The sequence below is a fragment of the Pongo abelii genome, chromosome 2 (assembly GCF_028885655.2).
Source record: "Pongo abelii isolate AG06213 chromosome 2, NHGRI_mPonAbe1-v2.0_pri, whole genome shotgun sequence".
NCBI lineage: Eukaryota > Metazoa > Chordata > Mammalia > Primates > Hominidae > Pongo > Pongo abelii.
Genome location: NC_085928.1, coordinates 57,862 through 77,390, shown reverse-complemented (window position 1 = coordinate 77,390; position 19,529 = coordinate 57,862). Strand labels below are relative to the sequence as shown.

At 35.9% G+C, this 19,529-nt stretch overlaps 1 long non-coding RNA gene and 1 other non-coding gene across 3 annotated transcripts; both read left to right on the top strand.

The window, feature by feature from the left end:
* Positions 1-1,705: 1,705 nt before the first annotated feature.
* On the top strand, positions 1,706-18,760 carry LOC100936518 (uncharacterized). 2 transcript variants are annotated; one of them, XR_008523477.2, is made up of 4 exons: positions 1,724-2,050; positions 3,128-3,200; positions 4,595-4,682; positions 17,642-18,760. It is a non-coding gene; the product is annotated as an uncharacterized LOC100936518 (long non-coding RNA). The 2 variants fall into 2 exon arrangements; XR_150960.5 differs by lacking the exon at positions 17,642-18,760 and having other exon boundaries at positions 1,706-2,050; positions 4,595-5,146.
* Positions 8,066-8,130, top strand: LOC112132874 (U7 small nuclear RNA). The gene has a single exon (XR_002914579.1). It is a non-coding gene; the product is annotated as a U7 small nuclear RNA (small nuclear RNA).
* Positions 18,761-19,529: the final 769 nt, after the last annotated feature.

Here is a 19,529-nt window from a genome sequence, read left to right as displayed (position 1 = left end):
AAGTCTTGGCAGATATTTCCTTGCTCTGAATCCTATCATAGCTTGAAGAGAGCAGGTGAAGGGCTATGAACAGTTGTAGTTCTCTTTTGCTCTCAGCAAACAGGGACTTCACACATTTTAGTTAATCTGAAGATCAAAGAATATCATGGGAGAAAATATGTTAAAAGCAAAACAATCCTTTTGAAATTGTGGGAAACCATCCGAGGAAAGACAAACATGTTTTTCCTCTATTAGATCATTTCTCTAGAAAGGAAAATCTTGATGATTTACTTACCTTCTAAGTGATTTTTAAATAATTAGTACCCATATGCGATTTCTGTCTTTATTTCATTATGACACTTTCTTGAAACCTATTGTTTACCTGAATTCTAAGGATGCTACCAAAACAAATTTGTTATCTTACATCCTATGGGATAAGGTTATAAAACAATGTAACCAATATTAGCAGATTTCCTTATTCCAGTCTTCCAAATTTTGAGTTTAGGTCATTGTTAAGGGGTCTATTAGGAAGCATGCAGTCAACTCTGACCTAGGAATCAGGAAATTGGGTTTCAATCCTGTCTTTCCCTTTCTTGCTGTGTGACATTGGCCAAATCTCTTAATGGGAATTGGTTTCCTCATCTCCAAAATGCTTAGTTCATGCAGATGTTATAAATCTTAAATGAAATGATGAGGACATTAATACCAATACTTCAGGTTGGAATCTACAACCTCTCCAAATGCCATCCCACCTTTCCCTCAGCCTCATTCCCACATGATTCCTCTACATATCCTCCTCCTCAGCAAAACAAGAAAACATTTGATTGACCCTGGGCACTCTTGTTTAGAACGTTTCCCTTCTATTTTCATTCAGGAACACTTTTATTATTTCCCACTACCTAGAAAATAATGAATGAGGATACAAAGCGACTTTTCTCACTTGTTTTCTTGATGAGTCTGGTCCAAGTAGAGGAGCTGGTTACCTTTTTTCTGAAGCATCTGACTTTGGCTTTAGCCAAAATTTAACATTTGTTTCTCTCTCTTTTTTCCTTAGTTTGGGCAGATCAGAAAGAGTGGTTTTAATAGGGTACTTTACAGTTAGCAACTTACTTGAAGAGCTTCTATGTTAAAATTAGTGCTTCTGTCAGAAATAGATAAAACATTTAAAATGTCTAGAAATATTTCAGTTTATTTCGAATTATTGAGGGACTAATGGGTTATTCTCCATCAAAGTTCCTCAGGGACATACTGCTCTAATTACATGTATTGATTATTCTATTTTTCTGTATGCTTCTTAAGTAGTAATGATTTTTTCCAGAATATGCCTCTCTTATGTTTAATTGTTAATAAATATGTTACTAACAAAGTAAAATTATTTATTGAGAATCACAATTATGTACCAGATATTTAAAATAATATCGGTATGACTAGCCCCATTATAGAATATTAATCAAAGTTCAGAAAGGCTAAGTAAATTATCCAAGTTCAACCATAAATATTATTTTCCTGTTGGGGTTCAAGCACAAGTCTACCTTACTCTAAAATGCAAACTTTTTCTATAATACCTTGAGGCAAACTTCAAATTATAACCTCAAAATGCTTGACTTACCTGTCTTAAATGAGGAGATATTTTTGTCTCCTGGGCTTGACACATACTTGGTGCTCAATGAATATAGAATAAGTGAAGAAATGAGTCACACTTATACCCAAAAAGAGCTGTGTGTATATTTTAGAAAGACACTAGAAGCTCTTGGGAGCATGTGGGCAGTTGTGGCTGCTCCTGAGCTGACACTAACTGCTCATGACTCCTCTGTGGGAGAAGTAGGTGGTTTCCTAGAGGAAGAAGTTTGGGTAATGAAGCCACAGAGATTTGCTGATACATTTGCTAGGCACAACTTCTGGTCATTTAGAAAGCTATTTTGTGGCTTCATCAATAAGGTATTCCCCAGCTGTGTTACTCCTTCGCATTGTCATCTCTTCCCCTGGAATTGAAGGCTTCCTGGTCCGAGGCAAGGAAAATTATTCCCTCACTGCCAACCCTGATCTCTGGCTGCAGTAATGACCAGAGGAAGTAAGTAATATCGGGGAATCAATTTTTTTTGTATGGCATGGGATATAACTAATCCTTTGATTCTGAAATGTCATTGGTGTGTAAGATTATCTGAGCATTCTCAGTAATAATGGGTACTACTGTTTGCAGAAATTAACAGATGGAAGCTGAAGTTCTCATTACCTGGGAGTTATATTTTCTTTCATGAATAGTTTATTATTTTCTGATTATAAAATAATATATAGGTGTTAAAGAATATAATAAAGAGAAAAGTTGAAAGAAGAGAAAAATATGATTTAAAATTTTACCACATTAAATAAGACCACTATTGCTAACATTTTGGTAGATTTTTCTACTACCCCTGGCATTTTTTGGTAGTTGATATTATATTATACATATAAGTTTTACTTCTTTTTTTGTCTGTTCACTTAGTATTCTGTGAATACTTTTCTAAGTGATTAAAAATGTAAAAACTCTTCTAGATAATTTTTTACTTGATGTTATAGTTACCCTCAATGTTACTGTAAAGGCTCTTAAATATAAATGCATAATGATTATATACAATGTTCTTTTCTATAAATTAGCCATATCTGTCCAAGTCACATACCTTGTTATTCATAGAACTAAGATTAGAAACAATTTGCTCTTATTAAACTAAAGGAATAAACAAAGTAAATTTTCTTGGTTTAGTTTTTTCACATTCTTGATGAAGGCTAATATTAAAAATAAAATTGGGATTTTGATTAAAATTAAAATTATGTACTCTTAAAGAAGTGCTTCACTTAGTATATTCAGTCATTTTTTTCAAGGTTCCCACACGATCATTCTGTTTTTAACGAGCTGAATGCAAGGAAAGAACAATGCCAATAGTATTCTCTACTGGGATTTATTTTGCCTGTTAAAGAATACATCACCTTTGTGTCTGTATCAAATGGAATAGAAGCAGATTTTTACTGACAAATGATATAATATTATGGCATCTGCTATAGGTTTATAGAACTGGGTTATGTTGTGGTTTTAATTATAACAATTTGATGTATAGTTTGAGTATGAACACTGAGATCTCCCCTTCCAAACTTTTCTTGTCATTTTTTACAGATGAAGAAATAAGAATGTGGAAGCACAATCATTTGTCCGAGGTCACAGAGGGAGATGATTACACAGCTGGAATGTAAGCCTCAGTACTTTACTGAATCCTTGGCTTTGTCCATGGGCCCAGCTACAGGCATAAAGCTTTTCTCTTCCCCAGCAGTGACTTCGAGTACCAGCTTTCAGATTTATTTGACATTGAATCTAAGCTTTGTGACCAGTATTTAGCAGGAGAAGAAGGGGAGGAATTACTTATCCTTTGGCATACATTAGCATGCAAATAAATCCTTTCTCTGCATTGTGGAAGGGTCTGATATTATCACATATACAATGTATCTTTTATCAATGGTCTTGAATACAAATATTACTTTGAAGAATCCAGATTTAGAGGCCTTCTCCAAACATTTGCATTGTTTCTTTTCCTTAGGATCAGAACTTCCACCTATTGTCATTTTAAGAAAAAAGATCATGAATTAATTTATTCATTATTTACACCCTTATATTCTCTCCCAAATGTTTTAATATGGCTTACATTGTATACATGTACACAATAAATCTTTATATTTAAATAAGTTATAATCACAGAATGAGAATATTATTACAACCACTCATTCAAATAGCTTGATTATATCATTGAGCTTTTCTTTTAGTTCTGGGTTTTTTGCTGTCTAGTTTAAATCAGAATGGCATCTGATTTAATTAATGGAAACCTGAGTTTATTTGATTAATGGAAACAAGATGATTTCAAGTGTGATACACTTTTTCTGTACTAATGTTTAAGATACATTTATTACAACTGGCCACTTCATAATGGGCCATAAGCATTGTTTAAAGACAATGGCTACTACTGTTTGAAAGCTAAGGAAAGATCCAATGCTACCAGATGTATATTGGCTGAGAAATGATCAGCTGAAACTACAGGCTGAAATGCTGTACGAGGTAGGCAATAAAATTAGAGAATGTTTGCCGAACCCACTAAGCAGCAAAGAGGACCCAGCTTAGAAGTAATGTAAATTTTAAAGGTCCTTACCAGTGGCAAGCTAATTTGAAATATTAGAAGTCATTATTTGTTTTATGTTTCTCTCTCTAGCAGTATAGTTTTTAACCGGCTTGTAAGAGCTCTTTTGTTAGTAATGATATCGACCCTTCTTCTCTAAATTAGTTGTTTGCTTATTTATAATTTCTGAATTTTTCTCAAACATAACAGTGATTCTGATGCAGTGGTTCTCAATCAGAGGTAGTTTTGTACGCCAAGGGACATTTTGGCAATGTCTGGAGACATTTTTGGTTGTCAGAACTAAGAGGACTGTGCTCTGGGCATTTAGTGGTTAGAGGACAAGAGTGCTGCTAAACATCCTATAATGGACAGGGTGTCACCCACAACAAAGAAGTATCCAACTCCAAATGTCAATAATGCTGCAGCTGAAAAACCCTGGTCTAAGGACTCATCATCCTGGTGTATTTTTTTTTTTCCAGTGGTTCGGAAGAATGTGAAGAATTCTGCCAGAATTTTTCAAGATATTCCAAGTACCTATTTATTTTATAATCCTTGAAGACTTACTAGGTACCCATAAACTGGTTGAGGAAAGCCAGTTTCAAAATAAATATGAAATCATGTTTATTTTTCTCTGATTAATCAAGGTCATCATGTTTTTAGATGCCCTGCAAAGAAAACTGGTCAAAATGTAAGACTGACCCTCACATTAAATCATCCAAACTAGTAACACTCCTCTAAAAGGCTTCCCTCTTGGAACATTCTTGACTTTCACATAATCAGTAGGCAACCTCCTTAGTCAAGGAGTCCTCTCTAACTGGCAAACCTATCATTTGGAAGAAGAATCTTTTCTTCCTCCTTGCTGGCTTTAGTTTCAGACAGCTAATTACAAGTCCTTGTTCCTCCATGACCTAGACCTGTGACTTAAGGCAAATTACAATACCTTTTATTCATGCCTAATTTTATTTAAAGATTTGAAAACTGTATTGCAATATAACTGACATACAATAAATTGCACAAGGTGTACAATTTAATATGTTTGGATATATGTATACACTTAAAAAACTTCACCACAATGAAGATAACAAACATATTCATTACCTACAATGAAGATAAAGAACATATTCATCACCTGCAAAAGCTTCATTCGCCCCTTTGTAATACCTTCCATTTGTCCCTCCCTGCCTCCTCTCCTTGTTCACAAGCAACTACTCATTTGCTTTCTGTCACTATAGATTAGTTTGCATTTTAAAAGAATTTTATAAACAGGAAGAGTCATACAAAATGTCTTAGGGAATTTTTTTCACTCAGTATAATTATTTCAAGATGTATTCCTGTTGTTGAGTGTATCAATAGTTATTTTTACACTCAGTAGAATTCTGTTGTATGGATAAACCCCAATTTATTTATCCATTCACCTAGTGGTAGACATTAGGATATGATACTTTTTCTTTCATAAAGTTTTTCACTATCTCTTGATGTTTACTTTTGTAAATGACTGTTTTTCTGAGTGCACTGAGTGATAACCAAGCAAAACTCTTTGAAAATCTCAAACAAAACTCTTTGAAAATCTACCCACCAAAAATATTGCTGAAATATAAAGTTTTTGTGAAATTTGACACCTCACTTTGGACCTCAAAGATATTGGATAAACATGAAAATGACTACTTCTAGTATCACAAAAACAATAAAAATAGAAGAAATAATTATACTACTAACTGCCTAAATCATCAGCCATTTTTCTTACATTTTTTAAAGCAATTGGTCTTCTCAGATTCTCAGTTTGAGGGAAGGAGATTTCTTCCCACTTGGTAAGTGGGAAGCAGTAGGTAAGATAAAAATCACTCAGGAAATGTGAAAAGACTTGGCTTAAGTTGGGTAACTGTGCAGCTGAAAATTAGAATAATAAACTGCCTTTTTAACCTGGATGAAATTTTTTTAACGTTTCATATTTCAGCATTCTAGAACTCTTTTGGAGGGCTTCCATCTCTCCAATTAGTTGCTAGTAAAATACAAAAACTCTGCTTCTTGCAAGGTGTTCGCTTTGGAAGACATTGATTAACAATTAACCAGGAAAAAGGAACACTCTTTTGATCTTACTAGTTCACCTTTCTTAAGCTGATTTAAGAGCTCCTCATCATGGTGCCCATGAGTGCTACATCAAATAATACACTTCAAAGCCCTAAAATACTAAGCAATTTCTGGTTAATAAGGAGTTTTTGAACAGAAGGAAATCTGTAACACTGTGAGCTTTTCGGTCTGGGAGTTAAGTAGATATAAACAGGACGAGGAAAGAATACACAATAAGCAACTTATCTCGTTAATTTTCCACACATTCCTAGACATGTGTGAGTGGATAACCTGGGCTTTTATTGTCCAACTGTCACTTTCACTGCATCAATTTAAAAATACAGCCGAAGAGCATGTTTTATTTAGAGTTTGTTTTTAAAACTAGCCAGTTAAATTGATCAGTTGTTAGATCTGACTTGATTACATCTAAGATATTCTCACAGGAAACTGATTATGATAAGAACTGAAGTTCTATCATCTGCTTATGGTAACTTAGCACAAGAAGCATTTTTTTTAAAGGCCCCTTTCTTATCTTTTATTATTTGAAAATGAAAAACATATTTTTCTAGTATTACTGAGAAACACCAAAGGACCCACCCAACTCCCAGGCTACTCACTGTTCTTTCTCTTAATTGCTTTTGCATCATGTCCAAGTCTGAGCATTTGCACTGAACACATGCTTGATAAACTCTGCTGGCTAAGATGCTTGTCTGTTTTGCATTCCTCAGCCTGTGAAGGACTTTTTTCTGCTTCACATACCTAAAGGGGCAAAGGTCAAATCCCCTCAGCTGCAGATGAGGTCATCTTGCTGATCTCCTGCAGCTGATCACAATAAAAACAAGTTCTCCCATGTGATCCATCCTCCCTATTTAGGAGCAGTGATGTCATCTCTAGTGAGACAGGATGAGACATGCAACTTGTTTTAAATTGAACTACATAAACTTTTCTTCTGACTTCACTGCAACCTTTTATTTACATTTTAGCAAAAGGATTAGTTTGGTCATCGCTTCAAACTAAAAAAACACCCATAAATGAAATAGAGGGAGATTATATTTTGTAAGTAGTCATTCACATTAAGTTGAGCCACATGAAATCGCCATTTTTCTATGTAAAACGATTGGATATTGGCAATCTCATGGTTCGTCCTAATACTTCCAAAGCACCTACCTCCTAGAATACTAAACAAGTTCTAGAGTCAGGCAGACCTTAGTTTGAATTCCAACTCTGCCATTTACTAGCTGGGTGATCTTAAAAGTTTAGGGTAACTTTCAGAACCTCACTTTACTAAATTAAAAAAAAATGAATAACATAATATGTACCTCACAGGGTTAGAGCTAACACGTGTAAAGTCCTTAGGAAATCATTTGCCTACAGGAGGCACTCAATCCATGCTGTTAGTAACAATAGAATTAATACTGGTAGTGTAGTAACATAGGTCCCTTAGCCAAAGCCCTAGGTTCAGATGTGTTTCAGAGCTCATAACTTTTCTGATTTTAGAAAAATCAGAAAAGTTATGAGTAGTGCTTATACTACTGTATGCTACTGTATACTTATTATATAGTAGTATAATATTATAGTATTATAATTATAGTATAATATTATACAGTACTATAATATTATAGTATTATATAGTAGTAGATATATTAGATACTGTGAAGATATTACGAGTAGTGCTTATACTACTGTAGTGCTTATACTCAGGACTAGCTACATAATTTACAGGGCTCTGTGGTGGCGGTGGGGAAAGCAAGGCATCTTGTTAAAAAATTATTAAGGATTTCATGATGCCACAGCAGAGCTTTTAGCCAAGTGCAGGGTCATTGTTAAGTGTAGGGCCCTGTGTGACTACCCTGTTGTTCACATACTATCTCAGTATATACCCACAGTGTTACAGATCTTTTAGAATTTGTCTAGTACGTTTTCCAGTTTTCACCAGGAATCTGCCTCCCCACCCCCCAGAAAAAAGTGAATAAAAAGAAAGGAAAAAGAAAACAAATAAATAAAATATATGTATACCCACAGCAAGGTCTGAGGACAGTATTCAAACACATTAATGCTTCTCTAGGAAAATGTTTGAATATTGACACTAAGTGGAGTACATAAAGACTGTAAATATCTTCCTGTCAGTTCAGGTCAGATTTACCACCAAATGCGTTTACCACAAACTTAGGAAAACCTTGCAGTTTTCAGAACATTTTGGACCTGGAATTTCAGTTAAGGGATTGTAGTGGGGTTTACATTGTGTTTTCCAGGCTAGCCACACATTGGGGGTTTATGTAAAAGACCTGAAGGTCAATCTGAGAATATTGAAGCCAAGGGCAATTGGGTTCCAATCCTGTTTTGACACATAGTAGTTGTGAGACTTTAGGCAAGACAGTTTGGAGGCAGGGTTATAGTGTGGTTCCCTAGGAGCCTTGGCTGAAGGGATGGGAGGGAAATCACAGCCTTCATTTATTGGTGGATGGATGGGCAGCAAGCTTCTAACAACAACAATAAACATAACCAAATGATGCCCACCACCCTAAAAAAGCAAACCCAACAATTTGACTTCCTCTTCTACTTTATTTAGAGTTCTGCCTTCACTTGCCTTCTTCTGATGCCTCTCATCATGGTGTTAACTGTCATGCTAACATATTTTCTTTACAAATGCGCTCTTAATACAGAATGTGACCAGGGAGTGAAGCTGTGTGATATGGTTTGAATCTATGTCCCTGCCCAAATCTCATATCGAAATGTAATCCCCAACATTGGAGGTGGCGCCTGGTGGGAGGTGATTGAATCATGGGGGCAGACCCTTCATAAATGGTTTAGCACCATCTCCTTGGTGTTGTTCTTGTGATAGAGTTCTCAGAGACCTGGTTGTTTAAAAGTGTGTTGCTCCTCCCTCCTGACCCCGCCACTGCTCCCACCTTGCTAGACGCCTTGCTGTCCTTTTGCCTTCTGCTGTGACTGGAAGCTTCCTGAGGCTTCGCCAGAAGCAGAAGCCACTATGCTTCATGTATTGCCTGCAGACCCATGAGCCAATTAAACCTCTTTTCGTAATAAATTACCCAGTCTCGGGTATTTCTTTATAGCAGTGTGAGAATGAACTAATACACTGTGCCTCCTGTCTAAGCATCCATCCCAGCTCTGTCTTTAGCCAAAATTTGAGTCTGTGGAATAATAATGGTTGCCATTTATTGCAACTTACCATTTTGGTGAACAAAGGGCAGTTCCATCCATGTATAGTAGGGGCTTGGAATCAGGTTTCTTATTGGAATCTATGGTGTATTTATCAGGAGCTATATATACTTGTATTATCCTACAATGACTCAGTGGAATGATTCCTGAGGCAAGCAGTCTTAATGAAACCAAGTTGATTTTTCTCACAATGCAGAAAGAAATCAGATTAATTTGACATGTATAATATTTATTGTTTTATTAATTATGTAAACTTCTTAGGATATAAAATAAGTGGACAGAATTTTTAAAAGTTTAAGAGGATGGGATTTTAATGGAAAACCGCAAAACACTTGAACAGAAAGAGATGCACAGACGTACACTAGAAAAAATACTATAATATCTTTACAGATTAAGAAATAAAATAGTTGATAGAATTGTCCTAGTGGATCATGAGACAATGAAATCATTTCAAGCATGCTGGAGTGAGAAAAATAAGGTCAGAACCTGTATTTCATCCATTTGCATCCTAGAAAATGAGTCTGCCTAAGAAAGCAAGCATGACCAACTCCAATTATTTTTTGCAAGCGGCATGTGCAATCGTGCTATCATTCAATAGAAGTTCAAAGTAGGAAAGTGTCTTTTTTGGTTCGGAATACACCAAGAAATTTTCAGTTGAAACAACTGGATTGTTAATCTGAATGAAAATATTCAGAAATGAGTGTGTTTACCGTAAATTATCTAAATTCTAGATGCAAAATATCTGAATGTAAGTTATCCATGTAATAAGCAGAAGTGAGTATAAATAATACAATCATTGAGACTGAGAAAGAGGTGGGTTATTTGATAAGAACTGCAGGTGACTACTTTTCCCAGGAAAGGTATGCCCTTCAGTAACCACCTACTTACCATGTCTACACTTACTTTTCGGAGGGAATAGCAGACTCTTCATAACTACTAGAGCCCTTTCTTATTTTGTGGGAGATATGAGATGCCATGACTCCCTTGAAAAATCTGCACTTACCTTTTGTGGGAGGAGTCTCATGCTTCACAATGTCTAGAGATGTGGAATTTCTAATTTTTTTTTTCTTGTTTCATGGTCTTCTTTCCAATCTCTTAATATGGTATTCATTTTACTCTTTAAAATTCCTTCCTTGATTTTACCTGCTATTTGTACAGTACCTGTACAAGTTTAATAATAAGAATAGCCATGCTTATATCACATGGACTGGTGCTAGGCACTGTTCTGAATACTTCACATGTACCTATTCATCTAACCTCACAATATCTCTAAGAGCCACCTTAATGATTACCATCTCCATCTTAAAAATGAGGAAACTGACTTACAGAGAGGTTAAGCACTTTGCATCACTAATAAGTGGCAGAGCCCTGATTTCGATCCAAGGAGTCTAGTTCCAAAATCTTGCTTAACCACTCATGCTACTGTTCTCACCTTACCAGAATTTCCCTTAGTAGGTTATTTTATTGGTGCCATTAGTCCTGAATCATTTTATCCCTTCATGTTTGGAAAGTATTCAATTCTTATAACAAACCAGAAATAAATGGCAAAAGCATCTTTGAAATCTTTTGAACTTCTCCTATTTGAGACACTTTCTAGACCTATCACCGTGGACTTAACTTTCCCAATAGACTTGGATTTTAACAACTTCAGCACAGTGTTTCTATAACATTAGATACTGTGAAGGCACAATGGGACTCACCCACTTAGATTTCTGTGATGAGGCTTACTTCACACTCTAGACTCCAGAATCTTAAATTTTTTTTGAGACAGAGTTTCTCTCTTCTTGCCCAGGCTAGAGTGCAATGGCACAATCTACAGAATCTTAATTTTAATGGGCAGTTAGGGTCAATCCAGTCGAAGAATTTATTTAACAAATACCTGGAAGGGTTCTTCATCTTAGAACTTTAGGAATACAAAATTTTTTTTTGAGAATCATTGCACTCACATTCTGTATTTAATTACATACAGTTTATTCATGTATGACAGTTTTCAATTTATTGCCCCTTAGCTCCAAATTTACTCTCCAATATTTGCTCTGTGATGAAGGATGGAATTCTTGTAAGCATCTCCTTTATAGTGAGGATGAGGTTCAACATCCTCAGTAGAGGGCACTAGAAGGACATAGCAGGCAAAAGGGGATCTTCTGCTGTTTCCAGTGATTGTAGGGTCAGTTAGTGGTGTGATGACGAAGACAGGGTTGTGCTGTGTCCCAGCCAAAAGCCCAGAATATTTGGCCCCTATACAACCTTGCAGCTCCTGCCTGACCTGGTGATCAATTTCCTGGTCCTTATTGACAGAGACACTAGGAAACACTGTGCACTCTAGGCCTCTTGTCCTCAGGGTATTTGTTCTTCTCATTACTCCTATGTCTCTAATCACTTTCTGAAGCTCACTTACACTCTCGCCATGCCTGGAAGGTTGACCCTGCCTGCCAGCGTGCTGGCCACTGGCTGTATAAAGCTTGAGCCCCAGAGGGTTGTTTCCTACTTGCTCAGTGAATGCAGAAGATCTGGTCCAGGCAAAGAGGAAACCTCTCTGGTGTCCACTGGGCTGCAATCTTACTTTTTCCAACCCAGACTTGGGGAGAAGTTACACGTTCCAAATATGGCCTTTCTTTAGTGCTCCCCTCATCCTAGGGTAGCATATTTAGCCTTAAAAATATTTTATAGTTACACTTTGATCATAGTTTAATAACTTTGTATATTAAACTTCCCCTATTTAAATCACTATATGATTTCTGACTCCTGATTGGACCTGGACATCTATATGATAAATATATACAATAAAACAGAGAAGATATTGAATACATTCTGGTGTCAGACCATTTCTTTTTAACTAGGAGTTTCCAACCCCATAGCTCTTTCTTGATATTCTTCATTTGTTTGTTTCATTCATAGTAGACTTAATTTTTTTTGTAGTTAGGTTTACAGAAAAATGAGCAGAAAATACAGATAATTTCAATAGGACCCTTGCCCTCTCCCTTCAGTTTCCTCTGTTATTAACATCTTTCATTAATGTGGCACATCTGTTAGAATTGATAAGCCAATATTAATGCATTACTATGAAATAAAGTCTATAGTTTACACCCAGTTGTACATTGTCTTTTTTCAAATGTATTATACAGAATAGTTTCACTGCCCTAAAAATTTTGTCCCTCCTTCTGACCTTCTGAACCCCTGACAACCACTGATCTTTGTACTATCTTCAGTTTTGCCTTTCGCAGAATGTCATATGGTTGTATTGATATGGAATATAGCCTTTTCAGATTGACATCTTTTACTTAGCAATATATGTTTAAGGTTCTTCCATGCATTTCACACCTCATTTCTTTTTATTGCTAAATAATTCATCATTATCTGGATATACCACAGTTTATTTTTTTTACTTCCAACTTTTATTTTAGGTTCAGGGGTACATGTGCAGGTTTGTTATATAGGTAAATTGCATGTCGTGGGGGTTTGGTATACAGATTATTTCATCACCCATGTAATGAACATAGCACCTGAGTAGTTTTTTGATCCTCTCCCTCCTCCTACCTTCCATCCTCAAGTAGAACCTAGTATCTATTTTTCCCTTCTTTGTGTCCATCTGTACTCAATGTTTAGCTCTGACTTATAAGACAGAACATGTGATATTTGGTTTTCTGTTCCTGTATTAATTTGCTTAGGATAATGGCTTCCACCTCCATCCATGCTTCCACAAAGGACATGATTTCTTTCTTTTTTATGGCTGCATAGTATTCCATGTGTACCATGGTTTCTTTATCCATTCATCTATTGAAGGACATCTTGGTTGTTTCCAAGTTTGGGAAATTATGAATAAAACTGCTATAAATATTTATGTGCATTTTTTTTGCATAGACAAAAGTTTTAAACTTACTTGGATAAATACCAAGGAGCATTATTACTGGATCTTGTGGTAAGAATATGTTTAGGTTTTAAAGAAATTGCCAAAGTGTCTTACACAGTGACCTGTACCATTTTGCCTGCCCGCCTGCCTTCCTTTCTCCCATTTTCTTTCTGTCTTCTCTGAAGACAACTGTATAATATGGCACTGCACCATCTCTCTCTAACCAAAGGGTGCAACCCCAGTGTTCTGGTGAAGATGCTCTACCTTCTTTTCTTGTGACATATAGTTACCTCTGCTTGCTGTGACCCTAGGAGGGGCTTTAAAGTTGGTTTGGAAGGAGGCTGCTTAGGCCTGCTGTATCACAAGAACATAGATCCTCCTTTTCATTCAGGATTGTGACACTTGCTGTGTAATTCAACTGCAGGATATAGCTTCCCTTCATGAAATCAGCTTCTTAATTGTTGGCAGTATTGGGAACCTTGGAAAATAAAGCCAAAAGGTTATGGCGATATTAAGTGGAAAACAGCTAGACATTTAAAAAATATATAGGTCCTGAAAGACACGCCCTGAATGCCTATACATTAGAGGATCCTGTTGGTTGAGGATGGCTAATAGTCTCCCGTAGAAAGGAGCCAATGAGGACTCACCAATATTACCAGAATAAGCTTTGGATTTGGAGGTTTGAGAGAGGAGTGAGTTATGAATATATAAGGAAAGCTCTTATTTCCTTTGCACATGAACTATTTTATAATTCAGCCTCATGTGTCTCCTAAAGCCTGACAGCTCTCAGTTGACTCTTCTCTGATCTGACAGCTTCCTGCATTCTCCTTCATCCTTCCTCAAAACAATTATGCTCTAGGCATCGAGTAGCAAATTCTCTGCTGTTCAACATGCCATAAAATGAGAAGAACTAGGGAGAAGCATTCATTTCTTGCTTATACCACAGAAGAATTAAGATGGAAAAAATGGGCGTGGGATTCCATGTTTTTCCTTAGGACAGTATTTCCCTCTGCTGGTGACAGCCTGTAACTTTTTTATCCCCAGTTAATGTAGCTTTAAAAGAAGTAATCAACCAGGATTGTCATTTGAGTCTGTATTCTCATATACATTTGGGGAATCATTTGGTGTTCTCTTGCACATAATGTGTAGTTTTTAGAATCTAACAAAACCGCAGTGGAAATAATGTGTTACCTCTTCTTATTTTTTCACATATTCAATTCTAAAATGTCCTTTCCCAAACAATGCTCTGGTGTCTGGGAGAGACTGCATTTATTTCACCGAATGAACATCTCTCTCTCAGCTTGTGTTTTACTTTCCTCAGAGCCCAATTAATTATAATTTAGAAGGGAACCTCTTTTAATGCTTATCCCTGAAAACTCTCCTCTTTGTCTCTCCAGAGAATTAATGGTGTAATTGTATTCCACAGAGTTTGGAAATAATAGGTGTCTCGCATCAAATTCAGTTGACATAATAAGATCCTTGTGATTTTTGTAACCTGAAGCTATTCCACAAATTTCTGCCTTCTGAGGAAGGTTAACTCAGACAGTCCTGGAGGAATTGGGCTGTTATAGTGCCTTACCTGGAAGTAGCCCAGAGGAGATTTCTTCATAGACTCGAAGAGGATAACTGAGCCCTATAACATGTACACATTTTAACACTAGTGTGATTTTTGCATGGATATTTAGCAAACAGAAAGAAACAAATGTAAATTCAGGGAGAAAAAGGAAATTGGCTTTGGGATTTGACTCACCTCTACATTTCGATGAAGGCAATGGGGTAAATAATTAAAACAATGTATTTATAGATGGCTTTTGGAGTATTACCTGAATGCTGTTGCTACTGCAATGGGCTTAGGTGATGTATTATGAACATAAATATTTACCTGTATCCTTAACACACTAATAATTATTTCAAGCTTAGCTCCTAATTTATTTTGACAGCTTGAATGTCCTTTTTTTGATTCTGTTTTTATCTATGTGTGTTTTTTGAATTGAATATTTACTTTCTCCTAAAAATAATATTATTTTGGGAAGTCTTAAAAACTAATTTTCAAAAAAGGTGAAACTCATGACTGTCAAAGAAATAAAAATGAACAGACGGCAAATATTTTATTCTACTCATTTACCAATGAGGGAACCAGCGAGATGTTATAGCTGGCTCAGAAGAGAATCTGAAGACCAGACACATTTATAAATCAGAAATATTAAAATGAACGTGCAAATGGGGGCAAAACTGGTTTTTCCACAGGAGGGGAAGGGAAATCAATTGGACTTTTATTGAACAGGATGGAATTTGCATGTCAATAGGCAAGAATTATTTTGTGTTGTTACCATTTATCTTCAATTTACAGAGTTGCAAACTAGCTTAAAGACAATAAAATAGTTGAATCATATAATCCTTAAGGTGCCCTCTAAAGTGTAAACTTCCAGTATATTTTTTCTCCTGCAGGAGAAAATAATTTTCTGTTTGATCCTCTTTCCTCAATCAGTTTTCTTAGAAAACAGGCAGATGTAAGGCTCTCTCTGCAACTCCTAAGTTTCCAGATTAAATTCTTCTTGTTATTTCTGTCATACATGATACAGTGAAGTTAGATAAGAATTTGGATAGTGCACATGTGAGATGATCCATCATTAGAAGCCTTCCCCCGAGTGAAGTTTTATTTAACTATGTAAAATATCCAATTTTCTTTGTTTCTTAGTTTATATTTATTTTGTTCATTGGCTTTTTCTTTCAATTCCACTTAGCAAATATTTTTGAATAACTTATCCAGCGTCAGCTTTAAGAAAATAGAAGTAAGCAAAGCCTCTGTCCTCAAGAAACTTGAATACAACAGATATGAACTTTACTTCATATACTCAGAGATACAAAACACATATCAACATACTTTAGTTTCTTTAAATCAAATATATTCTGAATCTGAGAACCAGCCACCTGTTTAGCAGAAAATTTAATCTCATTCATAACCCATCTTCCTTGGAATCATATGTAAGTCCCAAGAGTTTTATCGAAAAGATGATGGGTTTATGAAACTATTAACTCAAGACTGAGTAGAATAAGAATTAATAACATGGGACTGAATGAACTGGTGAAAGAAGATAATGGTTTTTCTTTGGAACGTTGTTAGTTCTTTAATGCTCCATTTTTTGGATATAAGAAACCCTTTTCTTTTTTCTCTTAAACTATCTATAAATTACAATGATTTAGTATATTATACTTTTGTAAACAGAAATGAAACATTTATCTTTTCCCCTTCCGGATCCCTTCAGAATTCCAAAGCTCTTATTGAATATTCTTATTTTCATGGTAATATAATTATTTACATAAGTTCAATAAGAATCTACCTTTTTTATTCTACCAGGACATAATTGGAAACATTGGTTATATTAACCAAGGCTTTGACTGGAATGTTATATTTAAGAATAATAGGCATAGAATCAGATATGACCAGACAGTTTTGAGGAGTTAAGGTTGACTTTATGGAACCAATGCTTAAAAAGCCCTTCTAGAAAAAAATGGCCTGGGAACTAACTTATAGTGTTTGTAGCATTATATGTGAGTAATGTAGTTTTTATTCAGCCAGGCCTAGGAAACTTAGAGTATTTTGGAGACTTCAAAGAGAGAGGGATTCACCCAAATTGATAGGTGTTGAAGGTAAAATCTGGTGGCAAGGTCTTGGTTTGGTTTCCTAGTCTTGAGAGGATTTTAGACGTCTAATCTGAGATTCCTTATGAAAAATTTCAGCAAAGCAAACTTAAAAAGGTCTTTGTGGTCAATTATAGTCTTGCTGCACCTAGGTAAACAATCATGCCAGATCTAATGAGACCAGACTTATTCTGAAGACAAGAATAACCTTACTTTAGTTATCTTTAATCAAAATGAGAGTGATTGTAGAGATAAATTTTGTATTTTCATGGAAAGCTATAGCCTACTTTTCTGAGTGTTCATTGTCTTAGAGCCATTTTTCGCCTCCTGGTAACTCCATTTTACTTTCTACTTCATTATCTATCTGTAAACTAGACTGGATCCTGCTCAACTTTTCTAGTTTCCTCTGAAATCTGGCTACATATCTCCAAATGAACATTTCCAATTTTTCTCCCACACTCCTGACTTTGCATTACTGAGAACTAAAACCTGATTGCCCATGTTCTTCTTGGGACTATCTAAAGAAGCCCTGTGTTTGAAGCTAGATGTTTCCATGCTCTGTTCTGAGAAATAACCAAAACTTCAGCACTGATGCATGTATCTTCACCAAAGACATTCAAACTGCAAACCAGGAAATCTGTCAGCACTCCACTGCCATCCTCACTCCACCATCTAAAAATGCTTTGAACCCAACATAAACTCTTGTCAGCTGGCTATAGTCTGGACTCAGAAACTGGGTTTTCAGTTTGCTTCAAGCATAAATTTTTGTCTTACTTTGTTTTCCTAGAAACTCTCCTCCTTCAATACTGACTGCTTGCACCATCCAGCAGATATCCTCTACTACCAAGTCTCAACAGATGGTTCAGCTGGTCTTTAATGAACAAAAGGCAACCTAATGTGTAATGGACTTTTATTGCTCAAGAAGAATGTCTTCCTTCTTTAAACATAAGGAGAAACTGACAAAAACTGTCTCCTTGACCAAACCCGTCAGTTGCCTATAAGCCCTCTAGGCTGTGACCTTAGTGTCTATTCTTATCAGACATGCATTACACAACCATAGCAACAGTCTTGCTAAGTTGGTTTAACCAGAACCCCTACCCTTGATATCTGATTTAATTTATAATTCCCCTGAGTCCCCCAGGTGACATCCATTCATCCTGGCCAGCTTTCAATAAGAATCCTACTGGGTTCATTTAGCTAGAAATCACCCCTTACACTTAATGCTTCCTTTTAGTAATTTTGCATTCACTAACCCTGACCTTGCTCCTTGGCTATAAATCCACAAGTTGTCCGTGTTGTATTTGGAATTGACTACAATTCTATATTGAGATCTCTTTTCCCATATTGCAATAGTTCCTGATTAAAATCTGCTTTTGTCCATTGATATGGTTTAGCTGTGTCCCCACTCAAATCTCATCTTGAATTGTAGCTCCCATGATTCCCATAATTGAATCATGGCAGCAGTTTACCCCATGCTGTTCTTGTGGTAGTGAATAAGTCTCATGAGATGTGATGGTTTTATAAGGGGTTTCCACTTGCACTTGATTCTGATTCTCTTTTGTTTGCCACCATGTAAGACATGCCTTTCACCTTCTGCCATAATTGTGAAGCCTCCCCAGCCACGTGGAACTGTGAGTCCATTAAGCCTCATTTTCTTTATATATAAATTACCCAGTCTCAGGTATGTCTTTATCAGCAGCATGAAAATGGACTAATATACCCCTTTAACTGTATAGCTCTGGTGTTCTTTGATGAGATAGAAACTGTAAATCTCTGGAAGTCAAATCTTCATTTGAACTGGTTGTTATATATTATTGATTCTCTCAATTATTTAGTCAAATAAAAGTCTTGACATGTTAAATTTGTATTTGCAGTTGTGATTTTATCCTCTTCTAAAATGTATCCTGTTACAGTCCCACTAATATAGTCCCTATTGAACCTCACATGTCATTTGAAGTCACTTTCCTGACACAGTAGGGATGATGATTTTTGCCAGGGATCTGTAGTTTTTGGGATGCTGCATGGTTGTGCAAGTTTTGTAGTACTCAGCTCTAGATGGTGCCATTCACATAGAGCATGGGTAAAACTTTGTAGGTAGTAAATATGCCACAACTAGTAAACTCTGCTACTGTAGCTCAAAAGCGGCCATACACAATATCTTAATGAATAGGATTGACTGTGTTGCAAAAATACTTTTTTAAATTTTTTATTTGGTTTTGGTTTATAATTTTAAAAATAATTTCAAGTTTTATTTTAGATTCAGAAAGTACATGTACAGTTTGTTACATGGCTATATTGCATGATGCTTAGGTTTGGGGTATGATTGATTCTGTCACTCAGGTAGTGAGCATGGTATGAAATGGTTAGTTTTTCAAACCTTGCCCCCTTGCTCCCACCTTATTAGTCCCCAGTGTTTATTGTTGCCATCTTTATGTCCATGAGTACACAATGTTTAGCTCCCACTTATAAGTGAGAACATGTAGTGTTTGGTTTTCTGTTTCAGCATTAATTTACTTAGGATAATGGCCCCCAGCTACATCAATGTTGCTGCAAAGAACATATGTTCATTCCTTTATATGGCTGCGTAGCATTCCATGTTGATTCCATATCTTTACTATGGTGAGTAGGGCTGTAATAAACATATAAGTGCACATGTCTTTTTGGTAGAACAACTT